The sequence below is a fragment of the Erithacus rubecula genome (genome assembly GCF_903797595.1).
Source record: "Erithacus rubecula genome assembly, chromosome: 8".
Lineage (NCBI taxonomy): Eukaryota > Metazoa > Chordata > Aves > Passeriformes > Muscicapidae > Erithacus > Erithacus rubecula.
Window position 1 is genome coordinate 32,628,876 of NC_136659.1, and position 16,690 is coordinate 32,645,565.

General features: G+C 37.8%; 1 protein-coding gene across 1 annotated transcript in view; it reads right to left on the reverse strand.

Annotated features, from left to right (window-relative positions):
- The window catches only part of LRP1B (LDL receptor related protein 1B), a 608,586-nt gene that overhangs the window by 255,718 nt on the left and 336,178 nt on the right, over positions 1 to 16,690 (reverse strand). The gene's annotated exons all lie outside the window — the stretch shown is intronic.

Sequence of the window (16,690 nt, forward strand, 5' to 3'; positions counted from 1 at the left end):
AAAAGTGCAAAGAACATAACTTTATCAATTTTATTTAACTGAGATTTCTTCCTCTTCTTATTGACAGTACTGCATTGATACGACTCTGTAGGACAGAACTAGTTATTCTTTAATAAGGAATACCTCAATTAATTGAAAAAAATATTTCCTGTTAAATGTTTCCAATTATCAATATCAATGACTTTTGTTTTATAAAATTAAATATGTTAATTATATTACAGTGCTTTCAAAATAGTGCTAACATAAGCTGAGATTCTGTCACAATAAGCCAGATGTGATAAAATATCATTACACATAGTTGTTATTTTTATTAAATTTTCAGTTTTCTGTATGTTTATAGTCCTTCAGATGGGGAATTTTAGGTTTGCTTTCCACAATCTAATAACAAAAACTGTTTCCCTCATCACATCCATGCTGCACTGGAGAGTAATAACTGAACTTGATTGTACAAAAATTGTGTCCATTGAGTTTTTGATGATAACTCAGGGCTTATGAGCCTTGTACTTGCTTAAAACAGACATGGAAGCCCATTTGTTGTCCTTCAAAGTGCAGGTAACTTAAATAGGATTTACTCAGTGAAATACCAGGAACACCAGCTGTATCCACCTCAGCCACCCCATTACACAGTTCACTGCTGCCTTCTGTCTCTCCCATTCCTGCCCTTCCATTACTCATTTCCCTTTTAATTCAAAGTGAATATTGTGCCTGATAGGTCCTATTACCAAGATCTGCTGAGCCAGAATAAAGAAATGCCCCATTTAGCCCAATATCCAAACTCCAGAGGAGGCCAATGTCAGATGCACTGTGAGAACTGATTTCAGACAATAGGAAGAAATCACTACTTTCCCCCCTCCCCTTTTCCAAGCAAAATACAGGACATGCTTTTAAAAGTGTCAGAAGAAAATGCTGTGCCTCTGGAAATCAGTAGTAGCTAAAGCATGTTCAATGTGCCTGCTTACCATTTTCTGAAGTTGGATTCATGGAATGAAAAATTTATGGTTTACTGATTCAGGGAGACTTTTGAAAATTGCAGATAAGCTTGTGTGTAACAGAAGCATTTCAGAAAATATCATTTAGAAAGGACAAAAGGTACAAAAGGAATCCAATTTCAAAAATTTATAGAAACAAAACTAGTAGTTAAATTCCTGCAATGAGAGCTCTGGAAGATTGCTGTACACTGGGAAGTGGATGGAAAAGAACAAGGTTAAGTAGAAGCCTGTTGGAGGAGGGTATGTTTTTCATATTGTGTGAAAAATGTACCTATTTTTAGATAAATGTGATATATATGTGAAAGGCACATCACACAGGTTATTAGAGTTGTTAACAGTACTTACTGTTCTAAAATGTCTGCTCTGTTATTTCCTTAGGTTTTTGGTAACACATCACAAGAAATTGCACCAAACAGCTTGGTTTTTTTCTTGGGTGTTTTTTTTTTTGTTTTTATTTTTGCTTTTTATGAAAACCAAGAATAATTAATTCAAGGAATATTAGTGATAATTGTTTGTATTAGGTAGTTAAAACTGAGCTCAGCATTCCAGGAAATGTGAGACATTTCAGAAGCAATACCACACCATAAACTTTGTGTCAAACAGCATTGGTAGCTCTGAACATTTATTTATCCAAGTTCCCTTGTTGCCTGGAAAGGCTGACCTGGAACAGAGACTAGACAGATCAAAAGGAATAAAATAGGAATTTATTGAAAGGATGCACCTTGGGCAGGGCAAGAGCCTGGCTGGGGCTGCACCCAAATCTAATCCAAGATGGATCCCGTCATGAGTTTTTACACTTTTATAAGTTTTGGTTCATCTACACAGTGGGGTCAATTGTCCAACTACAGCCCCAGGCCATGAAGTCTCAGCCCTTGGCTTGTCCCTTTCCCTTTGATGTTTGTGCTTTTTGGGTACTGGATGTCCTCGATTCTCTAGCTGGGAAGGGATTGTTTTGTCTAACTACCCTGTGAGGAGAACTTACTAACACCTAAAATGAAGTTTCAGAGTTACACACTAAACAGCAGAGATTCTGAAAAATGTAAAAGCTAAAACCCAAGGCATCACCCTGCCCAGCAGGGTGACTTTGGGGAGGGAATGGAGCTCCCAGCAGCACGGGCTGTTGGAGAGGTTTAGGCTCGTTCCAGCTGCATTCCTGTAAAGCTGTTCTTTCCAGAGCATGCCATGTTTCAAGACAATTATCACAGACTTTCCAGAAGAAAACAGCACATTAATTCACAGTAATTTTCTTCAGAAGAACAGAAGGAATTCCCCAGAGAGATGTCCTGCTATCCTTCCAACCCACCCATCACACAGTGGATTTGTGTGTTGGAGACAGCACTGCTCTGCCTTGGGGTTTGTCTCTGCTCTGTGCCCTCTGCATTGGACAAATCCACCTCCTCACAACAGAAACTTGTAAAGGATTGCCCAGGTCCACTCCCCCACCAAATTAAATTCTACATGAGAAATCCCCTCAGCTGGCAGAGAATGGGTTTTGTGAATCCCATTTTAATCTCCCTGCTTTGGCAGCAGCTGTGCATGAGGCTGCAGTCAATGGCTCCCCAGTTACCACACCAGATGCATGCACTGAAAACCACAGAGATGAGGCTCTGGGTGAACAGGGGACTTTTAAAATATATATAAAACTTCTTGTACTCAGGAAGTTACTGAATTCATTTCATGCCTATTTCTGGATTCATATATAAATCCCACTATGTGCAGATGTCTGGTCCACTCACATTTTTAAAGTAATTAATCTTCTTTTCTTTCATTCACACAGTTTCAGAAGTCTCTAAAAAGAAATATTTCCCCTTGAAAACACTCATATTTATTCTGAGCAATCTTCTATATAGTTCTGAGGGCTTTTCCTATATTAAAAAGAGTTTCCTTGGAGCATTTCTGCCAAATGTGATCATCTTTCCTTTATTACTTTCTAAAAACTCGGATTTCCTCTTAAGGACTTCATAAAGAATAGTTAAGACAGCATATAGGTTAAATTTTGCTCTACTTAATGACATTACGTAGACTGTGGGCAGAGCAAAAATGTGTCTGGAAGTGAACTTTTCCTATGTCTATGATTTTTAAACACACAGACATTATTAGACCTTTAGAGAAAATAATAATTTCTTATGAGGGTGGCTAAATCTTCAAAGGGTCCTGGAAAATATGTCTTATGGCCAAACCAAAGTTTATGGAAATCAGAGAAAAAAGAATGGCTCTCTTCTTTCCCTTTGATTTTCCAACATGTATCTTGTACTGTATGAATTATTACATTTATTTCCATTTCAAATCAAGACTAGCACAAGACTTTAGACCTTCAGCAGGAGAGAGGGAAAAGCAGAGACATATTCTTGTATTTCAGTTACTGCTGTAATCAAGGATTCTGCCCACACACTATCTATTAAAATCAGTATTATATTAACAGATTTCATTTTTCCCAGATGTAAAAAGAAAAATTAGCAAGCTTTTTTTCCTGTAAAAAGCTTCAGTATAAACATTCCTTATTTTTAATGTAAGAATTCCTCTGAGCAAACTGCTCCGTGGAATTCTTGAGTTGTTGGGAGTGGTTTTGAGAAACTTCCGAGTGAACTGGGGAATGATTTTGGATGAAATGCAATTAAAATTTAAAATATTCCTTGAACTCTCCATACTTTTGTCAGTGATGAAAGAAATAAACCATTTCTCACTTTTTTAAGGAAAAGAGCTTAGCTTCTATTTTTTTCCTTATTCTGGATATTACTGCAATGAAAACTTCCTTGTATATCTGTACAAAAATCACTATTGATTTAATATTTATATTTTCTCCATATTAATATATATATTTATTAAAAATATTTTGAAAGTACTTAAAACAATCACTATTTTTGACACAGAAATGCTGGGATGCTTTTGGTCTGTTGTGGGTTTTTGTTGGTCATGTTTTGTTTTTTAATTTTTTGGCATTTGTTTTTCATTTGTTTGTTTGGTTTTTTTGTGGGTTTTTTTTTTTTTTTAAATTTTGTTTCTTTTCTGAATATTTCTCTTAAAGGAAGAGTTATTTTGATTAATTTAATTTGCTAATTTTTCTTCTATACCCCTATATCTCCTTCCTGAATGCAATGATGCAATGTCCAAACTGGCATAGCCAGATTTAGTTTAATTTATTATCTAGTTAAAAAGAAAGAAAAAAAAAATAAAATAAAATAAAATAATGTATTTATCAAGGAACAAATTAATTTTGTTGCAAAGAAAATCAGAAATACTTAGGAATAGACTTTTTGCTTCCACTGAGTAAAAAACCAAGTTTGGAACAAGACAAGGAGGAGGAAGATAATTTTGTTTGTGTTGTGTTTTTGTTTGTTTGTTTGTTTGTTTGCTTGTTTCCTCCAGTAGCCAATGATGGTGAGAGCAGGTAAGAAGTGTTAAAACACATAAATGAAAAGCTGTGAAATCCTGCAGCAGCACTTCCTTTGCTGTTCCACTCTTTTGACATTAATGTTCCTAATTAGCAGCCCAGACAGCCTTGTGCTGACACTGTGCCTAGGGAAAGTGAAACTGGAAGGGATTTTCCCTGTGCCTCCTCTATCACCAAGAATTTGCCATGATACTGTCTGCAGTGCCACTTAAAAAAATATGATTTTTATTCAAGATGTCACCATTCAATAAGTCAGATACACTGGTTTCTCTACTTTTAACAGCCATGTCCGGAGTGATTATTACATAAGTTGAAAAATGAAAAATCAAGTGAAAAAAAAATCCATCCATCTTTTTCAAATGACTCATCCTCAAATATCTGATTTCTCTGAATTAAGTCAACCTTCACAGATACTCTTTGTTAGAAGCACAATGGAGAACCTAAAATATAATAAATTTAAATAAGCACTTTAAAGCATCTAGACTTCAAATTCCTCAAAAGAAGAAGAAGCTTTTCGTTTTCTTGACGGAGTAAAATCATTTCAATTTCAATCAATTTGGTTACTGACAAAAATATTGTTGGCTTTCTTTCAACCCTGAAGCATAATATACTGCATTAAAAACCTATGAATGTGAACACTGAGACAATAGCAGTTTCCTCAAACTAAAGACTTTTCAAAAATATAAGAATAATCTAAATATTATGAATACTTAATGAAAGAATCCTGATGGCTCAGAAAGACACAAAGTCTCTCAGAGATGTGGTCGATTCAGGCACTCTGAGATTCACACATTCAGCTTTCCACCAGGTAGAGAAGAGAGAATTTCTGGGCATTTGGTGAGAAACTGGAAGAGGTTGTGGCTGCTCCATCCCTGGGAGTGTCCAAGGTCAGGTTGGACGGGGCTTGGAGCAGCCTGGGATAGTGGAAGGTGTCCCTGCCCATGGCTGGGGAATGAGATGATCTTAGAAATCTCTTTGAACCCAAACCATTCTGTGATTCCATGATTCTACATTGGCTGAGGTGGAATACTGAGCAGCTACTGAGAGAGAAATGAGAGTGTGGCTTTAATAAAATTCCTTCTTCCACTGGGATTCCAAAAAACAATATTAACAATGACAACAACAACAACAATCATCAGCAACATCCTCTCTAACAAATTCCTTTACACAGCACTCAGTGGAAATGTGATGATGGCACAGATATGTTTGTGCCTTTCCCAGGAATTTTACAGCAGGGTAGAAAAATCTGATCCTAAATTCTTAACCATTCTTAAGCATATTTCTTCTTTTACTTTTGTTATAGAATGATTCTATCAGGAAATGCACTGAGTTCCTGTAGTGAGTAAGATGAATTAAATTTCTGTTTTTGGGTCCTGTATCATAGAGCTAGCTGTGATGCCAATGGCTTAAATGAGCAAGGAAAAAGTGGGAAACAATTAAATAAAGACCTTGTAAGTCTTGTAAGTGGCCCTATCTTAATCCTGACTGTTAAGATTTTTATAGAGGGTGAATTTTCTGACATCAATCTCATGTCAGAAATAAGTAAGAATAGCTGAAAACCATGACATTCCTAATTTCTGCATTCCTGAGTCTCAAACACATTGCTCAGTGATTGCAAACCTGTAATGGGGTCCCAGTGGCCCATGTACATGCTGAACAATAAAGACAGATTTATAGAGGTACATAGCTATAACAGTCTTATTTTTTTTCTTTTTAGCTGCACATTCAACAGCTTCTTATAAATCTAGTGAGACTGTAAATCAAACCCAGTTATTTACTTCAAAGCAGTTAAGTCACCCACTGTTAAAATTAAAGCATAATTCAGCCTCAACAGGCATCCCATAGCCTCGGAGAGCTGCTGTGGGGACACGGTGTGGCTGTGACAGTCCCTTCCTCCAATCACCCCCCAGCAAAGCCAGAAATCCACCTCCTCCCACCTCCCTAGGACTGCCCCCTGCATGGGTTTTGAGCCTCTCAAACCATCATCAGACAACAATAAAGCCACTTAAATATTTTTCCACAGATAGGCTAAGCAGCAGATGATTGCAATGCAAAGAGATGCCAATAAATATCTGGAGTTACTCTCACAATGAAAAGTATTTTTAAGGAAATTACTTCCAGAGAAAGTTTGAACAGTTTAATACCAGAGGTAAGCAGCAGTGCTTTAAGAAATGCTTTTGGGGGGATAATTTAGAAGTTCATTATCTCTGACAACTCTTAAAGAATGGGTTAGGCAAAAAAGGAAACACACTGCACTTTTTTCATAGAAGGCACCATTTGTCAGAGAACACTCATTCACAGGATCCAGATGTGCTGTAGGTTCTTTCAGGTACCATACAGGTCATAATTTTATAGCAAAATTTCATCTGGAGCCCACTCTAGTTGCTCTTAACAATCAGTGGCCAAGATAATGTGAAATGCAGGATATGTCACAACCCACTGGTGTAAATCAATCCCAAAGGATTTTATTACACTCAGTTTGAATCAGAAGGTAATACTGACCATAGAGTAATTAATTTTGTTACACAGACACGTTCACATTGGGCACAAAAGTTTTTGTCATTATCCCCAACACCTTACAGGAAAAGGAGAAGAATTACACTTGCAACAAACAAATAAACAAACAAAATGCACCACAAAAACCAAAACCAAAACCAAACAAAAACCCAAACATTGCTAGAATAAATAGAACTTGCTTTTAATATAATTAAAATATGCATACAGAGTCCATTTTAAATCCAGCTAAGAACTACAACTTAGACAATGCTAGACAATCTAAAAATATTCTCAATAATAAAAAATCTGCACACTTAGCAAACTTATACCTCATTTATTCACACAGTATTTTGGAACTAAAATCCTATTATGTACTTTACCAAATAAAAAGCCTCATTTTTAGGATTTCTAAGGGGGGAAAAAAAACTTATTTTATTGAGGACATTGAGCATTTTCCTTCATATTTTCCTTGCCATCACACCTTGCCATCAGCAGGCTGGCACTCCTGCAAGACTCCACAGCCACTGCTGAGCTCCTAAAAAAGTAATTTGAGCAAAACTAACAAATAAAACCCTTCCTGTCTACAAATACTGCCAACAGATTATAATAAATGCATCCCATTTAAACATTACCTCATCTTCCCTTTCTCCCACTCTGTCCTTTTCTTTTTTCACCTATTACAAATTTTCAATATCAAAATAGTAACTTTTGAGGAGGAGACTGTTTTTCATTATATGTGACCTGACCAACAAAACAGACAACTGCCCAGACTTAAAATATTGAAATTGCTACTGCATTAAAAAAAAAATAAAAAAATCCTTGCTAACTTATTTCCAGTAACACAAAAGAAAAAAAAAAAAAAAAAAAAAGCCACCAAACAAAACCAAAAAAACCCCATGGCTTTAGATTTATAGATAAATTATTTTCTATCAATTTTCAACCAGACATCAGGACACTACTTTTCTGTCGTTGATTATTTATGTTTCTTATCACCACAACAGTGCTGCTATTGGCCTAGCTGAGCATTATTTTAAACCAGAATGGCACCATAGATCCCATTCAAAGTCTCATAAATCACTCACACAGCTGCTTCCAGAAATGCGGCTCCATCTCAATGTGTTTATATGTGCAGAACCTGACCTTTGCTTTCAGAAGGCTTCCAGCCCTTCCCAAAACTGGCCACTCCAGAAAGATGTAAGCCCTTACTGGTCTCTTACCAGTATATTGCCTTTCTTCCTAAATCACTGCTCCTGTCATGAAAACAGTGAAAACAAATTGTCCCAACCCTTGCAAAGAAGTGCAGAGGAGAGACAGGAATGTGCACTGCACCCTTCTCCAGTTCCCCTTGTCTTCCTCCTAGCAGTAATTTTCACTCATGGATTTTTGCCTGATGTAAACTGGGCTGTGAGTGATGCCAGAGGCAGCACAGTGCAGACTGAGAGGAGCAGGGCACAGCCCAGCTGCTCACAGCAGCAGCTCTGCTCTGCAGGACTCACATCACAGAGCATTCACAGGCTGTCATAAAATACATGTTCTCATTACTGCATCTTACTTGAGTTGCCTTTTCTCAGTGGGTTTGTTTCTGAAGGCAATGCAGTGGTTATGACTGTTTAAAACAAACCTGAATTCTGCAGCTAGTTGTACAAATTCAATGAACAATATCATCTCAGAAGAGTCTTAAAAGGAAAATACATATTTTCAGTATATGCACAACTAGGAGGGAAAAGGCACTAAGAGAAAAGGCACTAGTCTTTTATAAGACATTACACTTATGTCCTTATATATCAATAGAAAACACTCCAGAAAACAAACAAACAAACAAAAAGGGATAATACATTTAAGTAAAATAGCACTAAATGGCATTCAAGACAAGTCCAAAATTGCCAAAAATAGCGAGGGTGCCCTGAACTGCCAGTTTGGCACAGATCCTCACACACTCCTCAGTCAGCTCATTATTTTTGATTCCACAGTGTGACAGAAATGTCCTGGAATTACACATGCACAGAGAACCCAAACTTTGTCCCTAGCTCAGAACTGCCATGGTGAATGTCTGGCCCTGCACATCGAGTGGCAGCTGCTGGGTGACACTGGGACAGAGGGATGATTACACTCAGGGCATCAATTTTATGCAAGCAAACTGACCCTTTGCATATCCTGCCCTTATCACTTAATTGCTTACAATGCTTCTAACACATTTTTTTTTTTCCAAAACAAAGAAAAACAGAAGTCTGATTTTATTAAAGTGATCTACTTCAGTTAGAACATTTGTTGCATGTAATTTGTCAGTTTTAGAAATGTGCTTCACTCAACTATTTCAAATGTGCAAGAAAAAACAAGTTTTTCTTATATTGAACTCAACTTACAAATAGTGAAAAGGACAAACTTTATTGTTACATTTAATTTATTCCGTGATGCTGACACGATCCATAATGTTTTCAGCATTTCAATGTCTACTCCGAAGCTGAAGTCACAAGAAAGTTCTAAATCAAATTTGCTTCATTCTAAGTAGAAATCCACAATTCTATGTATTGAGAACAAAAACAATATTTCCATGATCTGGCGATATTACTTCTTGAGCCAGTCATTGCTTCTGCCAGTCAAAGGAGTTAAAAACTGAAGAAAGCAATCCTATATTAAATCCTCACAATCAGATGGTGGTTTTAATTTGTCATGTCCATCACAATCTAAATAATAATCACAACTTTGCAAAATATGCAATTCATCTTTTTGTATGGGCTCCTGATAAAGTGATAAGGAAAGAACAAGTCCTTTATTTCTTCTGACACACACAAAATTTTTGATGTGTCTCTGTCACAGGCTCCAGGCCAGCACAGCAATACCCAATCTGCTGTGAGTACAGAGAGCAGATTAGGCAAGAGCTTAAGGTGCTACAGCAAATGATTTTAATTTAATCACATATGTAGCTTCTATTCCAGACTTACTTCCATTAATGCAATCATTCATTATTATTCCTTTCTGAAAAGCAGGCTCTCTATTTACCCTTTTCCCTGCAGTCGAACAAAGCATCAGATCAAAACCTGAGCTTCAAAACACAGCAATTTCCAGAGGCCATGAGTTTGATCAGGAGCCACAATATTTGTGATTTCAGTCTAGGAGTCTTTTCATTGCATGAGACATACAAACAGATTTTTTTTTTTTTTTTTTGGTAAATTTCCTGCTGCTTCCCCATGATTTGCAGCAGGTGGAATGTGTGGTTGAGCTGTGCATTCCCTGTGGGTCACTTCCCTGCAGACTCAGATCTCTGTGCAGCACAGAGAATTCCTAACACTGCTCAGGCTCATTGCTGACAAAATACTGTTCCCTCATGGCTCCAGCTACTGGTAAATCTCTAACTGGGATGGACTTTGGTCTGCAATTGCTCCAGTGCTTTGTTTTTTATATCTCAACATGGTTCCAGCTAAGATGTTGAATGTAAACAAACCATATTTTGGAGTTTATAGTTTTTATGTTTCCTTTGCTCCTATAAAGGCAAAAGTGCTTTCAAAGAAGACACAGACTTTTTAAAGTTTCCTGCAATGTTGGTCTGTGCCTCAGGAAAAATCTTTAGGAGGCAGAAGGACTCATTTAATGACACAATCCAAAGTGCATTATGAAAAAGAAAAAAGCTCAAAACTAAAAATTCTTGACTTCTTCACTTGACTTTAGTGGAATATTTTAGGTTTTTAATGAAGTCTGAATTAAATATTTGCATTAATAAATAAATATCTGTATGGCAAATTTGCTGTCAATTAGTCTAAATTAAGCTTGGTTAGCATGAGTTGCATTTTTAAAGCTATTTTACCACTCAAGAAGAAAACCACTGGCTAAATTGTAAGAGATGTGAAATTTATAAAAAACAAAATAAAGTACCAGTAAAAAGCAAAAAAAAGTTACACATATATAATTAGCATATTGGAATACACTGAAATATTAATCAGATGTTTTAGTGCCATTAAGAAAGTTTCCAAGAGCTCATTCAAAGCCTCGAGTTCATAAACAACTTTACTGAAATGGGCAGGTTACAAGTGTTTGGCTCTTATTTATCTCCTATCTCTCTCCTCATTGGAAGAAAGGCAGAAGACAAGCTCCTGTGAATACTGAGGAAATGTGGGATAATTCCAAGAACTGTTCCAGTGGCTACTATGTAAAGAACAAAATGAAGCCAACATGGTCAAAGTTCTATGGAAAAATGAGTCTAATGCCATAAAACATGCAATAATTAATGCCACATTTTAGGAAAAACAAAATTACTTGTGAATTTGTTTTTTGCTTAACCAATACTTCACTACAGTTGTATATGAAGATATAAATGTTTTTCTTAAAATTCACTAAAAACTGTGATTTACATTAGCAGAAACCTACTTATCTATGCATTACATCTCTATAGCACCCACAATTATTTAATTCCACCTTAAAAACCTTGTTAACAAAATCAAAATCAAAATGCCACTGTTTTACAAGCAGCATAATAATTCAATTTGACAAAGAGTCCGTCAACATCCTGGCTGATATAGATAAATTTATGTGGTTACTGCTACTGTGACAAAAAGGTCCTTTTTTTTCTTTACAAAACCTTTCTTCTGCTGTGGGAGTTTGCTTGCTTGCTCTTTGATTTTCTCCCTGGTGCAAGAGCTTTTCTAACCAGGTCAGGTTAGGAAGACATAAAGAGATCCAGTGATGTCCCACTTTGGGACAACAAGGAATCTGCAATAAAGAAAGAAGTCCCAAAATGATGAGCTAGGAAGTTGATAAAACAGTGGAAAGAGAATATGACAATATATTCAACACTGAAAATTTTTGTTTCTTTGCAGAGACAGCATTCAGGAGACTGATCCAGGCAGAGTCTAGGAGTTTAGAGAAGGGAAAAAACAAACAAAACAAAACAAAACAAATAAAAAAAATTCACTGAGAAATGCCATTGAGATAAGGCTTTTTATTTCCTGAACTCAGAGATTTAAGTGCCCAGGACACAACTACTGAAGAGTAAATGAAAGAACAGATATCATCCCAGCTTTGCTAAGAACAGAAGCCAGACACAGAGTTTTGACCAATGTCAATGCAAGATCAATTGTGGAAGCTGGATGAGTAACAAAGCTTGAAAAATAGTAACATCACATCTTTGAATGGCTAAAAAAATCCATTTGTGGCAATTAACAATCAGTTAATAAGTAGCTCTGGTGTCAAAAAAGATTAAGTGCAGATAATCTGACTTTAGAGGGAAATGCCACCAATTCAGCTCTCTGCCATGGGAGCTTGTGCCTCAAAGTGACACAACACAATGTTGTGGTGACAATACTCAAACCAGTAGAACAATTCCCAAGCCAGATGGAAAAGTCTGTACCCAAAAGATGCAGCAAAAGCAGACAGATCCTCCACAACTAATATTTAGAAACCGCTAACAGAAGACAGGCCCTCTTAGGGTTCCAGCTGTACAGGTTATATTTTAACTTTTGTGCAAACACCATCAAGAAATGAGGTGTAGACCTGATTATATGAATATTAATCATTAAAAATTATAATAAATTTGCAGCACACCCCACACCAAGTGATCGTGCTTGTTGGAGCAGAAAGGTTGAATGAAGGGATATGAACTACCCTTATCCTTCCACTAACCCTGATAACCATCAAAAATTCTGTACAGAACCAATAATCAGCAAAGACAAAGGAGTTTTGTCATTACAAGGGACAGAAGAACTCTCAGAAAAAGGACAACAATTATCAGATAGCACCATTTCCAGCACTAAATAAAAGGCCATGCTGTAGTAGGAAATAAAAGTATGCAAAGAAAGCATTTCCCATATCATGGAGCATGAACATCCAAAAAAATTTGGACATGGGCTTAAAATATCTAAAAGCACCTAGAAATTAAAACAAAATGTAAACAGAGAAACACAAAAATCCCAACAGACACTGAGGAAAACATGAGGAAGACTCAGGAAAGATGCAGCCTGACATATAGGGCAGAGGTGGACCAAGGATGACCCAAGTGGATTGAACCTGATTCCCTGTGGAGCATCACCAAGCTCCAGAGCAACAGCCTGTGCTGGAACTGAAGGACCTTGGGAGACTGAGTGGCTGGACAGTGAAAGGAGATGGGAAATTAAAGCTGAATAAACACTTAGTTAATGAGAAAATTATCCTAGTTTTGAATATTTACTCATGGCTCTGTCTAGAGCACTTAAGAATGACATATTGATGCTATTAATAAATAAAAAAAAATAAACTCCACAAAAAAACTAAAGCCAAAAATCAAGAAAGCCCACCTTTGGACAAAATAGGAAATTTCATTATCCCAAAAACAGCAATTGACCTTCTCAGTCTTCTTAGAAATGCAAGGACAGCAAAGGAAGATCAGCCAGAGCTTGAGAAGTCCACACAGAGGGAAATAATTCTGTGAGACTCCCTTAGGACACTCCTCACCTGCCATTCAGGCCCCCAAGACTGACTCAGGTGTTCTGAACACCACTGAAGAACCATGTCAGGTATAAATGGCCTTTGACAGGAAACCTTCTCCTTTCTGTGCATCTTCAAGCACTTGGGCTGTCTAACACAGGAGAAAAAGCAAAACCACATTTTACAACTGTGTGACAGCTCTCAGTGCTTGTCTGGAGGCAAATTTGGGGCAGACTATGTAGGAATAAACACTTTCCCCCAGATCTTCACAGTTTTGCTTCTGCAGAGTAAGCCAAACTCTTCTCTGATTTTCCATGAATATTCATGGCAATTCACAGGAATTGCTGACAGGAACACCATCTCCAGTGCTTGGTGTTTCCTTCAGTGACTGAGCTCATCAATGCCCAGGGAATTACTGCAGCTACTCTGAACACAGCAGTGTTCCTGGATAATCACTCCTGAGAAGTGGTTTAGGTCAGGAGGTGGAGGAGCCATCAGGGGGACCAAAACCAGGGGAGGAAATAGTAATGTACCCAAACAGACATTTCTGGATCATGGTGAAATTCCCTGGGATCACTGCCTGGTGTTCTTCATTGCACTCACATCCAAGAAGTGGGAGATGCAAAAGCCAGCCTGCCTTGTGCCCAGCACATCAAGTAGAAGATTCTGGGTCCCACAAGAAGAAAGGCAAATCCCTTTCCCTCCAGACACTCCAGCCCCTCCATACCCACCCCCTGCTCCCAACCTTGGCAGGTAAAAACTGAATTGCTACCAAGGAAACAAGATGTTGCTTTTGATCCAGAGCAGTCCTGTCCAAACACAGCTGCCAAGAGAAAAGCCTGTGGCCCTTCCCAGGTGAGGTGTGATCAAGTGTGGGCACAAAGCACAGGTGGCAAAGCTGAACACAGGCACTGCAGCACTGGTTGTGCTGTGCTGAGATAACTGAGTGCCAAGAAAACCTGAATCAAACATCAGCCAAGTAGAAAATATCATGCTCTTGAAGCATCATCCCAGGAGAGATTTTGTTATTGTGCAGAAGAATAGCAGCTAAAACCAAGGCTGGGGCTGATTTGTAGAGCATGAAAGGTGCTTGGTGCTTGTAATGATGAAGACACAAAATACCTCCTAAAATGAAGAGGAAGGATATTCTCCCACCCAGAGGATGCTGCTCTGGCCACCTCTCAGCTCCCACACACAAAAGCATTAATGTGAAACTGCACATCAGGGCTTTGAAAGGCAGAAAACTGGGAGATTTTCCACATTCATGTCATTAGAAATAATTTTTGTTAGTTTGGGCCTAGAGACAGCAGTTTAAATAAATGCTTGTTCCTGAAAGTCCCTCTGTACTCACTGAGGTGGGCTGTGAGCTCGTTGGGAGCTCTAAGGGACAACCCCTCTTACTGTGGACAGAGGCTGCACAAGCCTCCCTCACAGGAGAATCACCTCTGAAAGCACATTTGGCTCCAGTACTGTCTGCACAAATCCTTCCCAAGAGGAAAATCTCCAGCTTCCCTTCCAAAAACTTCTAGGTCTTAAAAAGGCAAAGATGAAACAACATGACAGTGCCTGGCCTTGGCTGTGCTGATACTGCTGTGCCTGCAGAAAGCTGTCCTGATGTAAGGGGATAAAACTACCAAACAAATCCTGAGATAATAAATATTTTAAGAGTTAAATTAGCCTAATTACTAAGCATGAGGGAGTATCTCTGGAGTCACCATAGCAAAAAAAAAAAAAAAAAAAAAAAAAAAAAAAAAAAAAAAAAAAAAAAAAAAAAACCAAAAACAAAAACAAACTGTTCTCCCAGAGCAAGAAACCTCAAGTGTAGGATGAGCCTCTCCTCATCCTTCCTCCCTCTGCAGAGTAAGACACAGACCAAGTTACCAGAGCTTCAAAGTTTCTGATCCCATCCATCTGGGACACATCCTCACCAAAGTGAAGTCACATTGGACTCTTCTGAGGAAGGATGATAGAAACTAAAGGACTGTAATTTCCTTTCTTTTGTCAATCCAAAGCTTATGTTCAGTACCTGGAGCTGGTGCTGTATGACCCATCATGAAAACAAAGTCATTTTCATAGTCCCTGCTTTCCTAGATGTAGACTTTCATCTTTAAAGATGATCTATATTCTTTGTTCCTAACTACAAGACTTACTTGTCTTCACTGAAGAAAACACTTAGAATAAATCCACTTCAAGCAGTCCCAATCACTTTGAATAACTGACTTTTCTAGCACTTTTTGTGTCAAATGCAGATTTTTTTTTCCGCACTAACAAAATTATTAGAAAATTGGGCTAAAAAAGATAAATACAATTAAAAAAAACTGCTAAGGAAACTTTTGTAATTTTTTTTTTTCCTAATACTTTTAGGAATAACTGATATGACACAAAAACACAAAAAGAGGTACAGAATGTACAATTTTATGTGAATCACCCCATGGCCATGACTATTTATTTGCCTTGAGCTGGCAGAGAATGCAATTACACCTGAAAACATTTTCCTTAACAAAGAGTTATGAAATAAATTTGGTCATCAGGTGTAGTTCTGCATGATAAAGAGAAACAGCAGAAATTGCCTGATAGGTAACAGAAGGTAGAGTGAAGAAAAGGAAGGATTTAAAATTAAAACTCAGTTTTGCAGCAGCCACAAGATTACAGGACAACTACACCAGGGAGAGCAACATGAGATTCCTGCTGTGTCCTGGCAGGAATAACTCCAGGGGTGTCTAGAAGATCCTAATTAGGTGGCCAAACATGAGTTTCATGCTGCTTCTTCCTCTGAGGAGACATGCCCAGACCTTGGGGATTGATGCAGCTCCACTGAGCAACACAACAAAAGTGTCTGTGGGTGTGTGTGCTTGGGAAAACACTCCCACAGCTAAATCTGCAGGATTTTGTCAGCCAGAGCTCTCAGCAAAGTTTTGGGTTTGTTTTTTTTTTAAGTCCCTAAGCACTATTTCCCAAATCAAAATCAAAGAAGTCAAAGCAAGTCTCTACAGTCAGTTCATGTCCATGGGAATTATTATTCTTCATCTAAAAAAGATGGAATGATTACCATGAAGTCTGAGCAGAATATTAGAGACCACAGGCTGGTGTGTGCTGGCACTATGAAAAATTAACTGCTCATTAATTCCAGGCACTGTGTTCATTTCAAACCCATCCCAGGGCCTCGATTTAGCAAACAGATGCAGTGATGCAGATCTGGACAGCACAGGATCAGAAATTCTCTTGACATGCAGGGAACAGAGGGAAGGGGTGGAGGAGAACAAACCACTGTGCTCAGGTCCACTCTGATGGTGCAAATAAGTGACAGAACACACACACACAGTGCAATACAAAGCACATTTTGCCCAGGACTGTGTTTAATTTGATTTTTCTTGTTAAAAGGAAAATGAAATATCAGTGGCTGGGTGAATTGAAAATGCAC